Raw genomic sequence first — 17852 nt, forward strand, 5'->3', positions numbered from 1 at the left:
CCATAACCTTTATATGTGTTATGTATTATCATCCAATACAACTTACATTTCAATATTATGAATGCACACGAATGCGGCCACTTTCATTTAAGACGGAAACCGTCTAAAATTTAACTAAAATGCTAAAATTGTGAAGCTATCAGTGATTTAGCATGACTTATTGATAATGGTACCCGATAAATGTGCAGTGTATTGTCAAAAACAGCCCATATTTATGTAGCAGAAGCATTCTACTTTCACGTAAATAGCTAAAAGATTACATTTTCACATTTTTGTAAAACTGCTATATTTATGGGCCAAAAAGGGCTTACTGAACCTACTCCTTTGAACATTATCTTGTCAGACTAGAAAATAACATTTTCTTCTTTAATACTAGGTTAATTGCAGTCTTGTAGATGACAATCTGCAGTGCGCAATAGCTTGTTTAAACATATTTTATTGTTCAAAAAAGATAAATGGATTGGACACAACAGCTGATCTTTTAATTTAAAACAGGAGGGGTCCTCATCCTGAAATCCCGGGCTTAAAAACATTAAATCCTGAGGTCCCTAATATAAAGAAATTTAAATCTGACATCCCAAAATTTGAAAAAAGAATTCCCAGATCCTGAAAGGATGAATTCCAAAATCCAGATCTTAAAATCCCTCAATCCCAGAGTCCTGATTAAGGTCCTACCCTCTCCCACCCCTCCTTCCACCGATTGAGACCCATTTAAAATTCTACAAAAAAATCCTTGTACATTTTATTTGTTGACAATATTTTTCCCAACAGAATTAAACGACTGTTGATTACTTTTAAATACATTTTGATCTTCACTGGAAAGATGTAATTATTTACCAGTTTTAGTGATACATAATTTCAAGGGTTTGTTTAGGGATTTGTATAGTAAATTTACTGTACAAATCTTTGATGCATATTAGACAATTACTTTTATTACAAATTGTTAATGAGTCGATTGGCATTGAGGAAGAAATTCAATACCAGTTCTAGTGATGAATTTGGACTTCTTTAAATACTACCCCTGTGAGATGATAATGAATAATTCATGAATATGCATGAACATTTCATGAACTGTTCATGAACAGATTTCATGAACAGTTCATCATATCTTCATGAACATTTGATGAACAATTCATGAACTGAAAATCGACAGTAATGTTCATGAACTTTAATGTTCATGAACAATTCATGAACAAGAAAGGGTTCATGATCATTGTTGTTCATGAACATTTAAATGTTCATGAACCTTTCTTGTTCATGAATTGTTCATGAACATTAAAGTTCATGAACATTACTGTCGATTTTCAGTTCATGAATTGCTCATCAAATGTTCATGAAGATATGATGAACTGTTCATGAAATCTGTTCATGAACAGTTCATGAAATGTTCATGCATATTCATGAATTATTCATTATCATCTCACAGGGGTAAATTACTGTCAAGGAGAGGATTCTGGGGGGGATTGGAACCCACCCTTTTTTAGCAAGATCAATGCATATGAAAGGGTTTATAGTACATAGTTTGAACCCCACACCTTTTTTAAAATGGCTGGATCTGCACCTGTACCCACCCAATATTAAAACTAAAGTAACTATGCGTCAGATATAATAATATAAAAGGATACATGTAAAGTTTCTGCTTCTTTCTGTAATATTTTGTTGTCTCTGTTCTTCCAAGTAGAATCGCTGAATAAATGTAACTAAAATCTCCACGGAATCTGTTTTACTATCAAAACTGGCAGCTCCAGTTTGATATTTAATCATTCAATCCCCTAAAAGTATAAAAAAAATCCACAAAGAATCAATTGTTCTAGATGTTTTAAAGCAATAAAATTCAATTGAAATGTTGTTGCCTGTTTATACACTACATCTGAAGCTGTTAATGAATCAAATTCATTTCAAAACCCTCCCCCTTTTTATCCCCTGAAGATTAAAAAAACTGGCTACTTATTATTTTCACAAAAGAACAATTCAAACAATTCAAAAACTATAAATTTTAGGTAACTACCAATAATCATATGTGGAAACAATTATTCATTTTGTTTATAGAGTTAATTAAAAATAAATTTTCAAATATGCTTTCAGACTTTCTGATGTTGCTTTGCTCAAAGAAACCATAAAAAAATTATATTTCCTCAACAAATTATATTTTATAATAATATACACATGTCTGTCATGTTAAATTAAATTTGTAATGCACTTATCTGAAATCTTTCTGACTGGAAATGTCTTTTCCGTGTTTCCATCAGCGTAATCTCCATTTTGGTGACGTATTACCCAAGAGTGCACTTACGCTGACGTTGAGACTGTGACAATCTCGCCCCAGATAATATCGGCCAGAAGTTGATCTGTGCCGTAACGGAAGTATGAAAATAAATCAAGGGTGTCGCAAACAAATATTTATTAATATGCAGTTTTATTAAGTATAATAAAAAAAAAATCTTTAGTTTAAACGGCACATGGTGCATGTGAATAAACAAGTGGACTCACTTGGAAGGTATTTTTAGGGCCGAACTGTTCAGTACGATTAAAACCACGAGGTCAAGGTTTGTTTACATTGTACATACGTTGAGAAACGTCTGTCGTTGGGCCTATCTATCATTGATCTGATATTTTTCTAAGTTATTTATATGCCGGACGACAATTAATAGAAAGGCACATATGTGAACTTGGAGAAAATCAGAATTTACATCTTTAGCAGTTTAGGGAAAGGAAGAGTAAAAAAAACCTTCTTGCAGCAAACCAGTAACAGCAGTGACAGTCCCACACGCAGTGTTACCAGTTACTAAATCATCTATTATTCATAACACATGCATATGACAGATGAACATTTCAAGAATTTCAATGATCAGCTCGTGATTCATCAAAACTTCATGAACATTCATAAAATACTTTTAATGAACATTTCATGAATTTTTATGAGCAGCTACTGATTCATCAAAACTTCATGAACATTCATAAAATACTTTTAATGAACATTTCATGAATTTTTATGAACATCTAGTGATTCATCAAAACTTCATGAACATTCATAAATACTTTTAATGAACATTTCATGAATTTTTATGAGCAGCTAGTGATTCATCAAAACTTCATGAACATTCATAAAATACTTTTAATGAACAGTTCATGAATTAAATTCATGAACCTTCATTTATGAATTATTTATGAATTTTCATGTACCATTCATGAACATTCACGAACCATTCATGATAGTTCATGAAGTCATGAATTTCTTCTCGCCGGGGTAACTATTCAAAATTATTTGTCAACCAAAAGTGACCTATAAAATGGAGGATTGTTATAAGTTTAGTTTTTAGAACAAGAACGAATTCAGATGGGCTAAAGAGGATTTAATTTCCTAAGACATGAACCTGTAAAACATTCTACTGGTATTATTCAGGTACATGTTTTTGGGATACGATTGCTTTCAAGCAATCTGTAGACTTATACCATTGACTCAGGGCCATGCCCTCACATCAACCGTTTTATTCTAAACATTAAGGAACATCTCAGATTCTTATGATTGTCTTGCTTTAAAAGGTAAAAACAAATAAAAGGATTGAACTTAAACAACCTTCCTGTAATGTTCTTCTCATAATCTTCATGTTTGATATTTTCCTTGACTTATATGTGTATTTTAACAACACAGAAAATCAGAATTAAGCAGTATTTATATTTAGTGTTTTATAAATTTAGAAACACGTCAGAGGGAATTCCACAGTTTTGATAAAATGTGACAGTTCTTTGAATTCCGATAAATCTATTTCTGTCATATAAGAACTGAAGAAGAGTTTTCCTTATATGTCATGTATGTCAACGTTATGAAACAGATATTTGATATTGTGCTCTCATAAAGAAATGGAGAACCATCTAGGTCGTTTGATTATCATTTATTAAATGTTCTTGTTCCAAATCACAAGTCTAGGGTTTGTTTATGTAATTATGCGCCTGTGTATAGTTTTCTTGACTTCAAGGGGTATCAGATTGAATGGTTGCTCTGGATTCCCCACTCCATTGATTAATTTGAAATTCATGGAATCATTTCTATGTATGTCTGCTATTGAGGGTTATTGTTGTTGCATAATTTTAAATCATATGCATCATTTAAATCAAAATAAATATAGTCCACATCGTATAAGGTGTAACTACAACACCCCTTCAGCCGAAATGGAGTCTTCCATATTGTTGTTTCGAGTTGTCTCCCTTCCGTAAGCAGGTAAGTAACTTCCGTCAAAATCAAAATACGACTCGTCAAGAAAAATTAACTCGTTAGATGTCGATAAACGTTGTATTATATTATAAACGATTGCTATTTAAACAGAGGAGTGTGTACGGAAAAGAGTCATGCCCACTGACCCAAAGGAAATTAAATATTTCAAGAGTTAGAAATGGGTTCATCCTAGAATTAATGGTGATAAGCTTAAGATACAAAGTGAAATACCTTCTCTCACTCTCAGTGACTGCTGTGGAAAGTTTTCTTGGAATTGAGTACAAAAATAAAGCACAATAAGTACATTGCTCATACACTTGCATCCGGGATTGGCTATTTTTAAAGTTGAGTAACTATTCAGATTACGAAAATTACATTTTACATGTGCAGTTGAATTAGTTCTTATACTATCCAGCTATACCAGAGCTGCCAAAAATGTGTGAGACTCACGCATGTTCATGCTTTTTTACAGCATTATCCTTTGAACTTCTGCTTTTTTCTCTTTGATCTTTTCAATTTTGGCCAAATCTCACGCATTTGCTTTATGAAAAGTTGGCAAAACTGCTATACATGTGTCAATGAAAACAATGGTAATCGTATCCCTCAGAGCATTCTGCTCTTTGATTACTAATTTGATTCTATAATTCAATAAAGTGAATCAAAATACAAAAAACAAGTGCCTTGAGCCACAGTGATTTAAAAAAGTTACAAAGCCTTGATTCAAATAATTTTTCTCTACTTTCTGGTTGCTGTTTTCCTGAATCTGCATCTGTAAACCCTTCATGCTTTTGTGGGAAGAAGGGGTAGGGGGTCCTGATCCCGAAATCCTGGGCTTAAAAACATGAAATCCCAAGGTCCTGAATTAAATAAATTTAAATCCCAACATCCATAAAGGTCCTATCCCCCCTCTTTCATCCAAATAATGTACCTGCTGGCCATGGGAAAAGGTCTATAATTTAACCTTTTTATTATTTTGTTTCATTTGCTGCATTGTATTGATCAATGTCAGGAAACAAATGAGTAAATATTATATCACCCTTAATAGACATTAGAAGATGTGGTATGAGTGCCAATGAGACAACTCTTCAAACAAGTCACAATACATTGTTAGTAATAAGAAATCACTACATACAAAACTTTTGCTATAGTTAAGCAATGAGGTATATAATTGCATCATGAGAACCGAAAAAAAATAAATGAATGTTAATTCTAGGCTTTAATACTACATGTACTTACAAAATGTAAGTATTTTAAAGTAGTTGCATACACGGGTTGGAGATTTTCTTCACAAATGGGTCCAATCAGAAGTCTTAATTGTGGTCTCCTCACTTAACAGCAACATATCAAAGTGGGGGAAAATTCAGTAGATTTATGTAAACAAAATATGTTGAGATTTTGATGGTGAGAATAGGTATAGACATTAGGCTTTAATTCATTGAATATATATCATTTATCTCTTGAATTTTGCCTAAAATTCTTGTCTGCAATTAGTATGATTTGGAAGGTGAGGACTAGATTTGTGTTAGAGGATCACATTTTATGCCTTATTTACATTAATTTGCATGTGTACAAATTTTGAAATCTCCATGCTGGACAGACACCCAAATTGAAAGAATTTCTATATTCACATAAGCAGGCACACATCTTAGTTACTCAAAACCATACATTTTATTTATATAATAAATTATATATATATAAGATTGAATTATTTTTCAAGGAAATAGAATCTAAAATCCATAAAATTATAAAGATTTATTGTAAAGTTACTGGTTTCTGCCATGTATTGCATGATGCAAGGGAAGTCATTCAAATTTTTAAAACAAAATTATTTAAAATATTTATTTAGGATTATCCCCCTTTATCATGTTTATTTAAAGATTTCAGAGCAATTATTTGTTTGTTAAATGCCACTATTTTGAGATAAAAAAGAGAAAATTCATTGAATTTTTAATGTATTTCCCCCCAGACACAAAACAAAAAACAATTTCATATCTATACTGTGTAGTTCAAGATTACTCTTAAGTCAGAGTAATCTTGAACTAATACTGTGTGATTCCTTATAAAAGAAAATCTAAGAATAAAAGTAGTAGTTACCATAGTTTCCTCAGAATTCTATTACAAATGACAAAATCCCCAAATTATAAATTTAACAATTTCATTTTAATACATTCCAAAATTGTTAACCCTTTCCTCCATTGAATATTTTTTTTTTGCATACTTGATTCGCATAAGGATTTTTCAATAAAATGCTAAAAATATGCTTTAAAGTATTAATGCATTGCGAAAAACAAATAATTCATCAAATAAATTAAAGTCGGATATATTCCTATGATATTCCTTTTCATATTGGATACAAATTTTATTAAGTCTACTGCAGACACTTTGTAGTCAAAGCGTTTCAACTGAGGTGCTACACAGGCGTCAAAAGGCGTCATTATTGAGTAAAGGGGGTGGCGTCAAAAGGCGTCACCATGGAGGAAAGATGAAAATCATTTTACAGCTCGAAGGTAAAATATTAAAGGGGATGTCCTCAAAAAACTGATAAAACTGAATGTTATTAACCAACAACCAAGGGAAAGAGTGAAAAGCAACCTTCATATTCCTGACTTGGACCTTGGCACATGTGTTTCAAATGAAAATGGTGGGTTAAACCTGGTTTAATAGCTAAGCAAACCTAATTTTCTTGCATGACAGTCTTCAATAATATTGATAAAATTGGGTGAGCTACATGTACACAAACAGACATAATAAGGCTGTTAGTTTTCTCTTTTTAATTGTTTTTCATTTCCAGGCCTATTATAGCGGACTATGCGGTATGGGCTTTGCTCATTGTTGAAGGCCATACAGTGACCTACAGTTGTTAATATCTGTATCATGTTGGTCTCTTGCAGCGGTTGTCTCATTGGTAATCATACTGCATCTTCTTTTTTATAAATAATAGGTTGATGTAACAATAATTCGGATCCAGCAGTCAAAACTGTGTGCATTCATCACAGAGTGATACATACATCACAACTTAACAAAAATTAAAACAAACATACCTGAAAATCATTATGCATCAGATGCTGGAAGTTAAAGATTGAAATTGAATTTGACCTGTAAACATATGCATTCATTGCAAACTACTTGGAGATGATATAATATTAATTTGATTTAAAATGGTAGTAAGGTTCTACATATAAGAGTTAATTAAATTATGGAAGATATTTGGATTTGTATGTTTCTCATTTGTTTAATCACAATATAAATTATAATGTGGCTTGTGAAACACCTTCCTCCTTTTTACACCAATGGTCAAAAGGTTGCATTTAAAATTTGTCTCAGGTCACAACTAACAGACACATATTGTGTGTGTTTGTTTTGTTCACGCATCGGTGACAATATACTGGAATTTGATGTGACTGTCATACAAGAGAGAGGTTTAGCTAGCTATAAAACCAGGTTCAATCCACCATTTTCTACATTTGAAAATGCCTGTACCAAGTCAGGAATATATGACAGTTCTTGTCCATTCGTTTTTGATGCGTTTTGTTATTTGATTTTGGCATGTGATAATGGACTTTCCGAACTGATTTTCCTCTGAGTTCAGTATTTTTGTGATTTTACTTTTTAAGCAAGATTTTAAGTCATGTGCAGTACTAATCTGACTTGAAAATCTCTGTTTTAAACATTTTGTAAGGTAATGAGATGCATGTTACAATGGAGTCCACCAAACCCCTTGTATGCAAATATCTTCAGATTAGGACCACTAATGACCACATCAAGTTGAATTAAAACCATAACAGACTGCATGTTACAATGGAGTCCACCAAACCCCTTGTATGCAAATATCTTCAGATTAGGACCACAATGACCACATCAAGTTGAATTAAAACCATAACAGACTGCTTGTTACAATGGAGTCCACCAAACCCCTTGTATGCAAATATCTTCAGGTTAGGACCACTAATGACCACATCAAGTTGAATTAAAACCATAACAGACTGCATGTTACAATGGAGTCCACCAAACCCCTTGTATGCAAATATCTTCCGATTAGGACCACAATGACCACATCAAGTTGAATTAAAACCATAACAGACTGCATGTTACAATGGAGTCCACCAAACCCCTTGTATGCAAATATCTTCAGGTTAGGACCACTAATGACCACATCAAGTTGAATTAAAACCATAACAGACTGCTTGTTACAATGGAGTCCACCAAACCCCTTGTATGCAAATATCTTCAGGTTAGGACCACTAACGACCATATCAAGTTGAATTAAAACCATAACAGACTGCATGTTACAATGGAGTCCACCAAACCCCTTGTATGCAAATATCTTCAGGTTAGGACCACAAGGACCACATCAAGTTGAATTAAAATCATAACAGACTGCTTGTTACAATGGAGTCTACCAAACCCCTTGTATGCAAATATCTTCAGGTTAGGACCACTATTGACCACATCAAGTTGAATTAAAACCATAACAGACTGCTTGTTACAATGGAGTCCACCAAACCCCTTGTATGCAAATATCTTCCGGTTAGGACCACAATGACCACATCAAGTTGAATTAAAACCATAACAGACTGCATGTTTAAAATGTCTGTTATTGTTCTCAACTTAGGCAGCAACCATTTGATTTTCTGGGGGGGGGGGGGGGGGGGGGGGGGCTATGGTTTTTTTTTGGAAAAAAAAGTTTGTTACCAGGTTTTGGTGAAAAAAATAATTTGTTTTGGACCCTGAGAAAAAAAATTTGTTTGTTTCACCCTCAGCTGCCACTATATGTAATGCTAAAATTGAAAGAAAAAAATTGTTTTCGGTTTGTCGCTAAAAAAATAGATTGTTCTTCGCCGAAGGCAAAAAAAAAAATCAAATGGTTGCTGCCTTACATAATGAATGAGCAATTAAATTTGCAGGGTCATTAAAAAAGACTAATGTATTATTTCAAAAAAGAAATTATGTGTTAATATTGATCAATAATGTCAAAATATTTGTCATCCATTATAATAAATATAGTTTATAAATAAGAAATTGTTTGATAATGGGTTGAGACTATGTGACATTTTTCATTAAATGTAATTAAAAATAGGAGTCAGTAATTTTAGTATGACGTTTTTCTGTGAATTACCAGATAATTATATATAAATTATATATAGTTAAGTATAAGCATCAATTATTAATACCAGTAATTCATATTTTACAGAAATTGATCTAAAAACTATTATCCAGATATATACAGAACAACTGACAATGCTTGAACAGTGTGATTAAAATAATGATTAGATAATCAATGTATTGACCTGACCACCCCTCTGATGCCATAATGGAACAGTCCATTTGTTACAGCAACTTGCCTTATGGATAGAGCTTCTTCAATGACATAAACTAGAAGATGTTACTGATGAAAGCAAGGTAGGAAAATTCCAATATTATCTTGTGTATTGAAACACCTGTGGTTACATTATCTTTGCAAATCTAATTGGATAATCACTTGATCTTGTAATTGATAGTTTATGTATTGGTGATCAATTTCCTGTACATGTTTAGTCATTAAAATGTAATTGACAACTTTTCATTATGGAATTAATTACTGAAGGTACAGTAGGAGAGAATAATTGGCAACATAATGCTACTATTAATGAATATTACTGTTGGAAATATGCCTTGGGTGTGATAAAAATACACAGACAAATTATTTACTGAAGATGTTTTCTAAACATGAATATAAAAGTTTTTTAAAATGTATTTAACTCGTGAACTAATAAAATAATTAAAGTCAATCAACGAAGTAAAGAGATATATTTCAGATAAAACAGAAACTTATTTTTGCAAGCTGATTAAGAAAAGATAATAAAAACCACATGCTCTTGTAAAAAACAGATGCATTATAAAGATTTTAAATAACATTAATAAGTGTTATTGATCGATAGGTTTAAGTGATTTTTTTTTACATTATATAATATTACCCAATGCCAAAGTTATTTTTTGTATGCTAAGTCACATAGTAAAAATTGATTGCAGGCCTGTTATTTAATTCACAGAAAATGATTTTGATTGTCATGGTATCACAATTGTAATCAATATCACATAATTATATATTTTAAAATTACTTTGACTTCTAAGTTTCTGTCACCTCCATTGCAGATCTAGAATATTCAATATGGAAGGTAGGGTAAGAAAGTGCTAATTTCTTCCTTCAGTTGTTATACGGTAAATGTCACATTAGGCAAAGGTGAAAATTGTACAGTGCCCTATAGCAGTCTGTGCCAAACTGTTTAAGGGTTTGTCTGATCGAAAAAGAAATTTGAATCTTTCTACTATACAGTCAACCAAAAAATTTTAAACATTCTGTGTGACCGAATGATTTTTTGTCTGACATTTTGTCAGTCAGACAGAGTTTGGGATACAATGCGCTATAGCCATTTAAATTAACAGTTTGGTCTGGTGGAAATTGGCCTCAGAGGTAATTGTACCTTATCTCCTTATTTTTATAAATATTTTCTAATACTTTTATCATGTCATCTTTATTGTCATCGCTGTTTCCATATGTACAATTTGAATAGGAATGTATGTCATAGTTGAAGACAAATTTTTTTTCCTAAATAGAGTGGAACAAAACTTCTTTTCATGCCCCACCTAGGGGCATTATGTTTTTCAGTCTGTGCATCCATTTGTTTGTCCCTCCCTCTGTTCCTTCGTTCGTCCGTTCTTCAACCTGGCCCGCTTCAGGTTAAAGTTTTTGGTCAAGATAGTTTTTAATGAAGTTCAAGTCCAATCGATTTGCTACTTAGTACACGTGTATGTTAACTATCATATGATCTTTCTAATTTTGATGTTAAATCAGAGTTTTGATCCCAATTTCACAGTCCACTGAACACAGAAAATGATAGTGCAAGTGGGGCATCATTATACTATGGACACATTCCGATATGTATATGTGCACTTACAATGGTATGCATGTCAATATTGCTTAAATGTAACAGAATTTGTTAAGAAGAGAACCTCCCTATGAAGTAGAGAATTTAGTCGCTATATGGTGACCTTAGCTTTAGCAGTCAGTTTACCATAGTAGCTATCTTTGGCATATATATATATATATATATATATATATATATATAATTTCAAATCCTCATCTGAAATTGACATTTGATCAATAATAATCAGATTTTTGAAATGGAATAACAAAGGATGATGTTCTGTTCAGATGTATATCTTCACACCATTTGAAACACTTTCATAGATAGATTTAGCTTTAGAAATAAGATTTATCTTTAGAAATTAGATTTATCTTTAGAAATTAGATTTATTTTTAGAAATTAGATTTATTTTTAGAAATAGGAATTATTTTTAGAAATTAGAAGTTAGATTTTTTATTTTCTTTCACATACATAACCAGATTCTAGAACCAACTACTATAAATATAAACTCAAAAATTATTGCAGCATTTATTGTTGCAACTTTTGAAAAATTGTTGAACTGCAAAAGAGATTTATAATGTATAAAAATTCAGAATGGTTGTATAATTTCCATTGATAAAAACCATGAATACAGTACATTGACTGTAAGGTGATGCCTTTTCCCTTAATTTCAAAACTTTAGTACAATTTCAATTTAAAAACATTCTTACTTTAATACTATCATCAGAGTTCATAACACTGTACTGTAAATCTATAGAGCATTAAAAGTTAAATTGCTTTAATTGGAATTTGTTATAAAAAAACATTCTTATCATTTAAACATTGGACAAATTAAAAGCATCATTTTTACAATGCAAACATTTTTATAACCCTGTCACATTATATGTGCATGTCTCAAGTCAGAATCCTGTATTTCAGTGGTTGTCATTTGTTACTGTATATCATAACTTCTAAGTCATTTGGTCTTTTGTGAAGATTACTGGATTACTAAACAAGTTCTTATTTCAAGATAAATTTACAAAAAACAACATTAATAGTGTATCGATTGGTATATGATGTATTGTATGTTTAATAACATTTGGCTATAATCACTTATAAAACACATTCAAAGAATAGATGGCAAAATAAATAGATTATGTGTTATTTATAAGTAGTTAAAACAGAAGATTTAGAAGTACAATGTCGCTGACTTAACAAATATATAACTCTAGGTTACTGGGGATTGGGGCAGCTTTACCAGGGTACCATCACAGGTCACAATGACCTTATTGGTGCAAAGCTTCTTTTTCCAGGTGAAAACACATTTTTGTGGTTAGTGTTAAAGTTCTCTGAAGGAAAAACCAAAATATTTGAAATGATATAAATTTTGATAAGTTACCTACAGAACAATTTGTTGGATGATAGAAACCCACACAAGACTAGTAAGCATAAATAGAATTGAGCATATTTAAGGTGAATTTTTATATCCATAAGCAATTATTTAACCATCATTTCATGTATTTAATGGTATATAGAAATAGCCTCTAACATCAATAACGATTAGAGATTATACTGGTATTTACAGGCAGTAATGGAATCTGTGGTCTTATTATTTACAATAATTAGCCAATTAATATTATCAGATAGCAATCAGATGGAAAAAAATTGCTTAATTGGGACCACAGAGATTACATAGGACAATATTTGAACATTATGTCACTATAATAAGGGTTTATAATTTGGGACAGTAATGGACAATTTGTCCCTGGTAGCAGTTAGTAGGAGACAAATGAGTTGTTTGTTATGCATTATTCTCTACATGTTAGATATGATAATGGGACTTAAGTAGCTATTGGTAATGATAGTGTATGGCAAAGATGGATATACACTTGTAGGAACCCAGTCATCTACTTATCAATCAAGGCTCTTGATAGTAAAGATTAACATTTATGTACATCTATCTTACAATGGTAACAGAAAAGTGTTAGAGCATCATCAGATGAATTTGCAACTTATATTTTATATTTAATTCTACACAAGTCATGCAAGTGTCCATTTAGATATTGGTTTTATTTGGCTATTACAGTCAAACCTGCTATAAAAGAGAGCAAAATACTATTACCAAAGGCAAATTCAAACTCACAAGTCGAAAATAAACTGTCAGACAATGCCATCTAGCAAAAAAAAAACCAAAACAACAACAACAGACAAACAATATATATAGTACACAAAACACAACAAAAAACTTACGACTGAGCAACACAAAATTTACAAAAAACTTGGGGTGATCTCAGGTGCTATAGAAGGGTCATCAGATCCTGCTCCACACGTGGCACCTGTTGTGGTGCTCATGTTAGTTCAAACCAGGAAATTGGTCAAAATTGGCAGGTCCTATTAGGGAAAATTGGGATGAAATTGTAGTTTGGAACATATCTGCTATCATCTGTGAAACAGATAGTCCTGAAAGGTCAACCAACTTGTTATGGTGTCGTAAAAAGTTTACAAAGGGATGATCTCAACTTCGCCATTTGGAACTCTTGGTTTAATAGCTTCCTTGTGAGTGAGCAATCCTCTATCAAGAAAATTAATTACATGTATCATGATAGGAAATACAAGCCATGGAAAAGTTTATAAACTAAAGGGAAAAGATATACTTCATATGCAGGCTCTGCTGGAATGTTGCTACATAGAAATGGAAATTTCACAATTGAGGAGCTGAAATCACATGTTCTGTCTTAAAGTATTATTTATAAAGGCAGAAATCTCTAAATCTTTTTTCCTGTGACCACCTCTTTTTCGAGAACTTTTTAAAGCAGAAGCCCGTCTCGTGAGGTCACCTTTTTATAAGGTCAGTATTCTCTGGCCTAAATGTAAACCTTAATTGATATAGAGTTTTGATTAACAATCAAAAGGCAGCATGAAGACGCCATCACCTTGCAATTCCACATGGTATTTTGTATATACATACCCGTAGCCAAGGGGGTTCGGGTCTGAACCCCCTATCTAAACCCCCCCCCCCCCCTTGAAATCAAATAAGCACTGTTAAAGTCAACGTTTTGTTCAAATTGTGACTGTTAAAGTCGAGTTCATGAGTCCAAAGAACCTCCCCTTGGAAATTCCTGGCTACGGGGCTGATATATGTATGTTTTGATAAGGAGATGAACCTGAAACTTGACAGGGTTTTTTACCTTACAAATTGCATAGAATTTGCACATTGTTGTAGACTGTACTGTGACCTTTAGTTGTTAACATCATTAGAAACTTTAATCTGTCTTATAATACATGGTCTTGTCAAAGTTACTGTAAGATCAGGAATTAATGATTTCATTCAGTTATGAAAATCGTTTAAAGTAGACTGAAATTCAATATTTATATATTACTTTTATCATGTTTATGAATACAACTTAGATAGATTTTTTATCGAGTTAAGTTTTCAAGAAAGCAGTCATAACTCAGTTTCATTGTAATTTTCTTAACTGGTAGTAAAATCATTGGATTAATTTCTCAAGTCAATTTTTGTCTCGTCAGCATTTTTTCAAATGTAGCAGAGTGCAGTTACAACGTATAAGACATAAATAATACGAATGCCATTCCATCATCAGTTTAATATTGGTCAAAGCTTTATGTTTTCAGAAGTCAGAAGAGCTTGCTTGATAACTCATATCTTGTATCTAGATATACATATGCATGTATATATATATATATACATATGCTTTAATTATGGTCTGGTAAGTCTGCCATATGTCTTTGACTGAATATAAAGATAAGAAGATGTGGTATGATTGCCAATGAGACACCTCTCCATAAATGACCAAGTGACACAGAAAGTAACAACAATAGGTCACACTGTACAGCCTTCATCAATGAGTAAAACCCATACCGTTTAGTTAGCTAATGTAAGACAATTCAAATAAAAAAAAGTAACGGCCTGATTTATATACTCATTTGCATGGTTCAGGTACTGTCTAATCATGCTAATTTTTTATCAGTTGATTTTTTTCAATCATAATGACTAACTTAAATAAGACAACTAGGTAATTTATAAAATGAAGAGAGGGGCTTCTTATTTTATACAACACCTAAATATTTTGAGGTCGTATATTAGTGTGAGGTTGGCGTGGTCGTTGTCGCCCAAAGACACATTGCGGTTTTCGTACTATAACTTTAGTTTAAGTAAATAGAAATCTATGAAATTTAAACACAAGGTTAATATGACCACAAAAGAAAGGTTGGGATTGATTTTGGGAGTTTTGGTCCCAACAGTTTAGGAATTCGGGGGCCAAAAAAGGGCCCAAATAAGCATTTTTCTTGGTTTTCGGACAATAACTTTAGTATAAGTAAATAGAAATCTATGAAATGTTGAACACAAGGTTTATGAACACAAAAGGAAGGTTGCAGGGATTGATTTTGGGAGTTTTGATCCCAACAGTTTAGGAATTAGGGGCCAAAAAGGGGCCCAAATAAGCATTTTTCTTGGTTTTTGCACCATAAGTTTAGTATAAGTAAATAGAAATCTATGAAATTTAAACACAACGTTTATGACCATGAAAGGTAGGTTGGGATTGATTTTGGAAGTTTTGGTCCCAACAGTTAAGAATTAGGGGCCTGAAGGGTAAAAAATTAACCTTTGTTTGATTTCAACAAAAATTGAATAATTCGGGCTCTTTAATATGCCAAATCTAACTGTGTATGTATATTCTTAATTTTTGGTCCCGTTTTCAAATTGGTCTACATTAAGGTCCAAAGGGTCCAAATTTAAACTTAGTTTGATTTTAACAAAAATTGAATTCTTGGGGTTCTTTGATATGCTGAATTTAAACATGTACTTAGATTTTTGATTATGGGCCCAGTTTCAAGTTGGTCCAAATCGGGGTCCAAAAACTTTTTTGTTTGATTTCAACAAAAATTGAATTCTTGGGGTTCTTTGATATGCTGAATCTAAACATGTATTAAGATTTTTGCTTATGGGGCCAGTTTTCAAGTTGGTCCAAATTGTGGTCCAAAATTAAACTTTGTTTGATATCAACAAAAATTGAATCCTTGGAGTTTTCTAATATGCTGAATCTAAACATGTATTTAGATTTTTTATTATAGGCCCAGTTTTCAAATTAAGTTGGTTCAAATTCAATTGGGTCCAAAATTAAACTTTGTTTGATTTCATCAAAAATTGTATATATGGGGTTCTTTGATATATGCTGAATCTAACTATGTATTTAGATTTTTTATACATTTTTTGTATTTGGGCTTGGTTATCAAATTGGTCCACATTGAGGTCTAAAGGGTAAAAAATTGAACTTTTTTTTTATTTGATTTCATCAAAAATTAAAATCTTGGGGTTCTTTGATATGCTGAATCTAACCATGTATTTAGATTTTGGATATTGGACCATAATAGGTAAATGACCAATTTAAAAGTTTTAAGTTTAAGTTCTTAGACCACATTCATTCTGTGTCAGAAACCTATGTTGTGTCAACTATTTAATCACAATCCAAATTGAGAGCTGTATCAAGCTTGAATGTTGTGTCCATACTTGCCCCAACTGTTCAGGGTTCAAACTCTGCAGTTGTATAAAGCTGCGCCCTGTGGATCATCTGGTTAATCATATCTTTTTGAATATATGCAAAATAAATCTAAATTAGAGACACAAAAATGAGAATGGAACTTATAAGACAGATTATTACAATTTTCAAAATGTTGAAATTTGAATTTTTTTCATTTAACATTTACAAAATTGAAATTGTAATTAAGTCTTACAGATATTTTCTATCTTTTGGCTTCAAATCTTGAATTTTAAGTACTTTAATTCTTTGAGAATAATTAGAAATGCTTCAAGCTTTGGTATAATATTTATGAATACTTTGGTGTAATTTAACTGTTAGAATAATCATCCTCCACATGTATATCATTGAGTATTACATCACGGAATGCTGCTATTGTTTTTGTATTTACTATTTTCTGCATGTGGTAAATGTTTCAAAGCTTAATGGTATTACAAGAATTGCTTATGCAATTGTGTCAGAAACTGCAAGTAACATTTTTGTTTGCAATCCGAAAACATGTTTTATTTTGGGCCTGTTGCTGTTGTTAGTAAGCTTTTAATTACTAGATGTGTTGTATTACTGTTTTATCTTTAAACTTATTGAACCTTTTCTTTATAATTCCTTTACTATAAGAATATTGGGGAATATTGTCCCGAGTAGAATTTTATATTGCACGAGCTTGTGAGTGCAATATATGTTCTACGAGGTACAATATTCCCCAATATTCATGCAATAACCTTTTATTGTATAGCAATATAATATTTGAAAGTAAAGATTGGTTTAACTAAGGTTTCTCATTGATGATTTCATTAATTTTGATGATTTATTGCACTAGTGCAATATCAGAATTTATTGCACGCTAACTTTTGGTTACTTTCTGTTGGAAATATTATATTGCCATGCAAAAATACTAATTATTATTCTGTTAATTATTATCAATTCAAAAATTGGAGGTCTGCAGGTTTGATGTTGTTATCTGATATGATGGTCACCATGGTCATGTGACAGTGAAAATTTGGTATATAGCTATGTATAAGAGATCTCAGACAACCACTGAACAACATACTCCTGACCTGAAAATTTGGTATATAGCTATGTATAAGAGATCTCAGTCAACCACTGAACAACATGCTCGTGACTTAGGAGTAAGGACAGGTGCATACAAAGCATGTGGGGTTAATAAAGGTTCTAACAGATGCCAACCTCCACTCTTAC

At 31.9% G+C, this 17852-nt stretch overlaps 1 protein-coding gene across 2 annotated transcripts in view; it reads left to right on the forward strand.

The window, feature by feature from the left end:
- Positions 1 to 17852, forward strand: part of LOC143047855 (uncharacterized) — a 54519-nt gene that overhangs the window by 617 nt on the left and 36050 nt on the right. For both annotated transcript variants that reach the window (XM_076221155.1, XM_076221154.1), the window contains exon 2: positions 9405 to 9613. The gene's annotated coding sequence lies outside the window, so the exon portion shown is untranslated. The remainder of the gene's footprint in view (positions 1 to 9404; positions 9614 to 17852) is intronic.

This window comes from Mytilus galloprovincialis, chromosome 10 (assembly GCF_965363235.1).
Source record: "Mytilus galloprovincialis chromosome 10, xbMytGall1.hap1.1, whole genome shotgun sequence".
Lineage (NCBI taxonomy): Eukaryota > Metazoa > Mollusca > Bivalvia > Mytilida > Mytilidae > Mytilus > Mytilus galloprovincialis.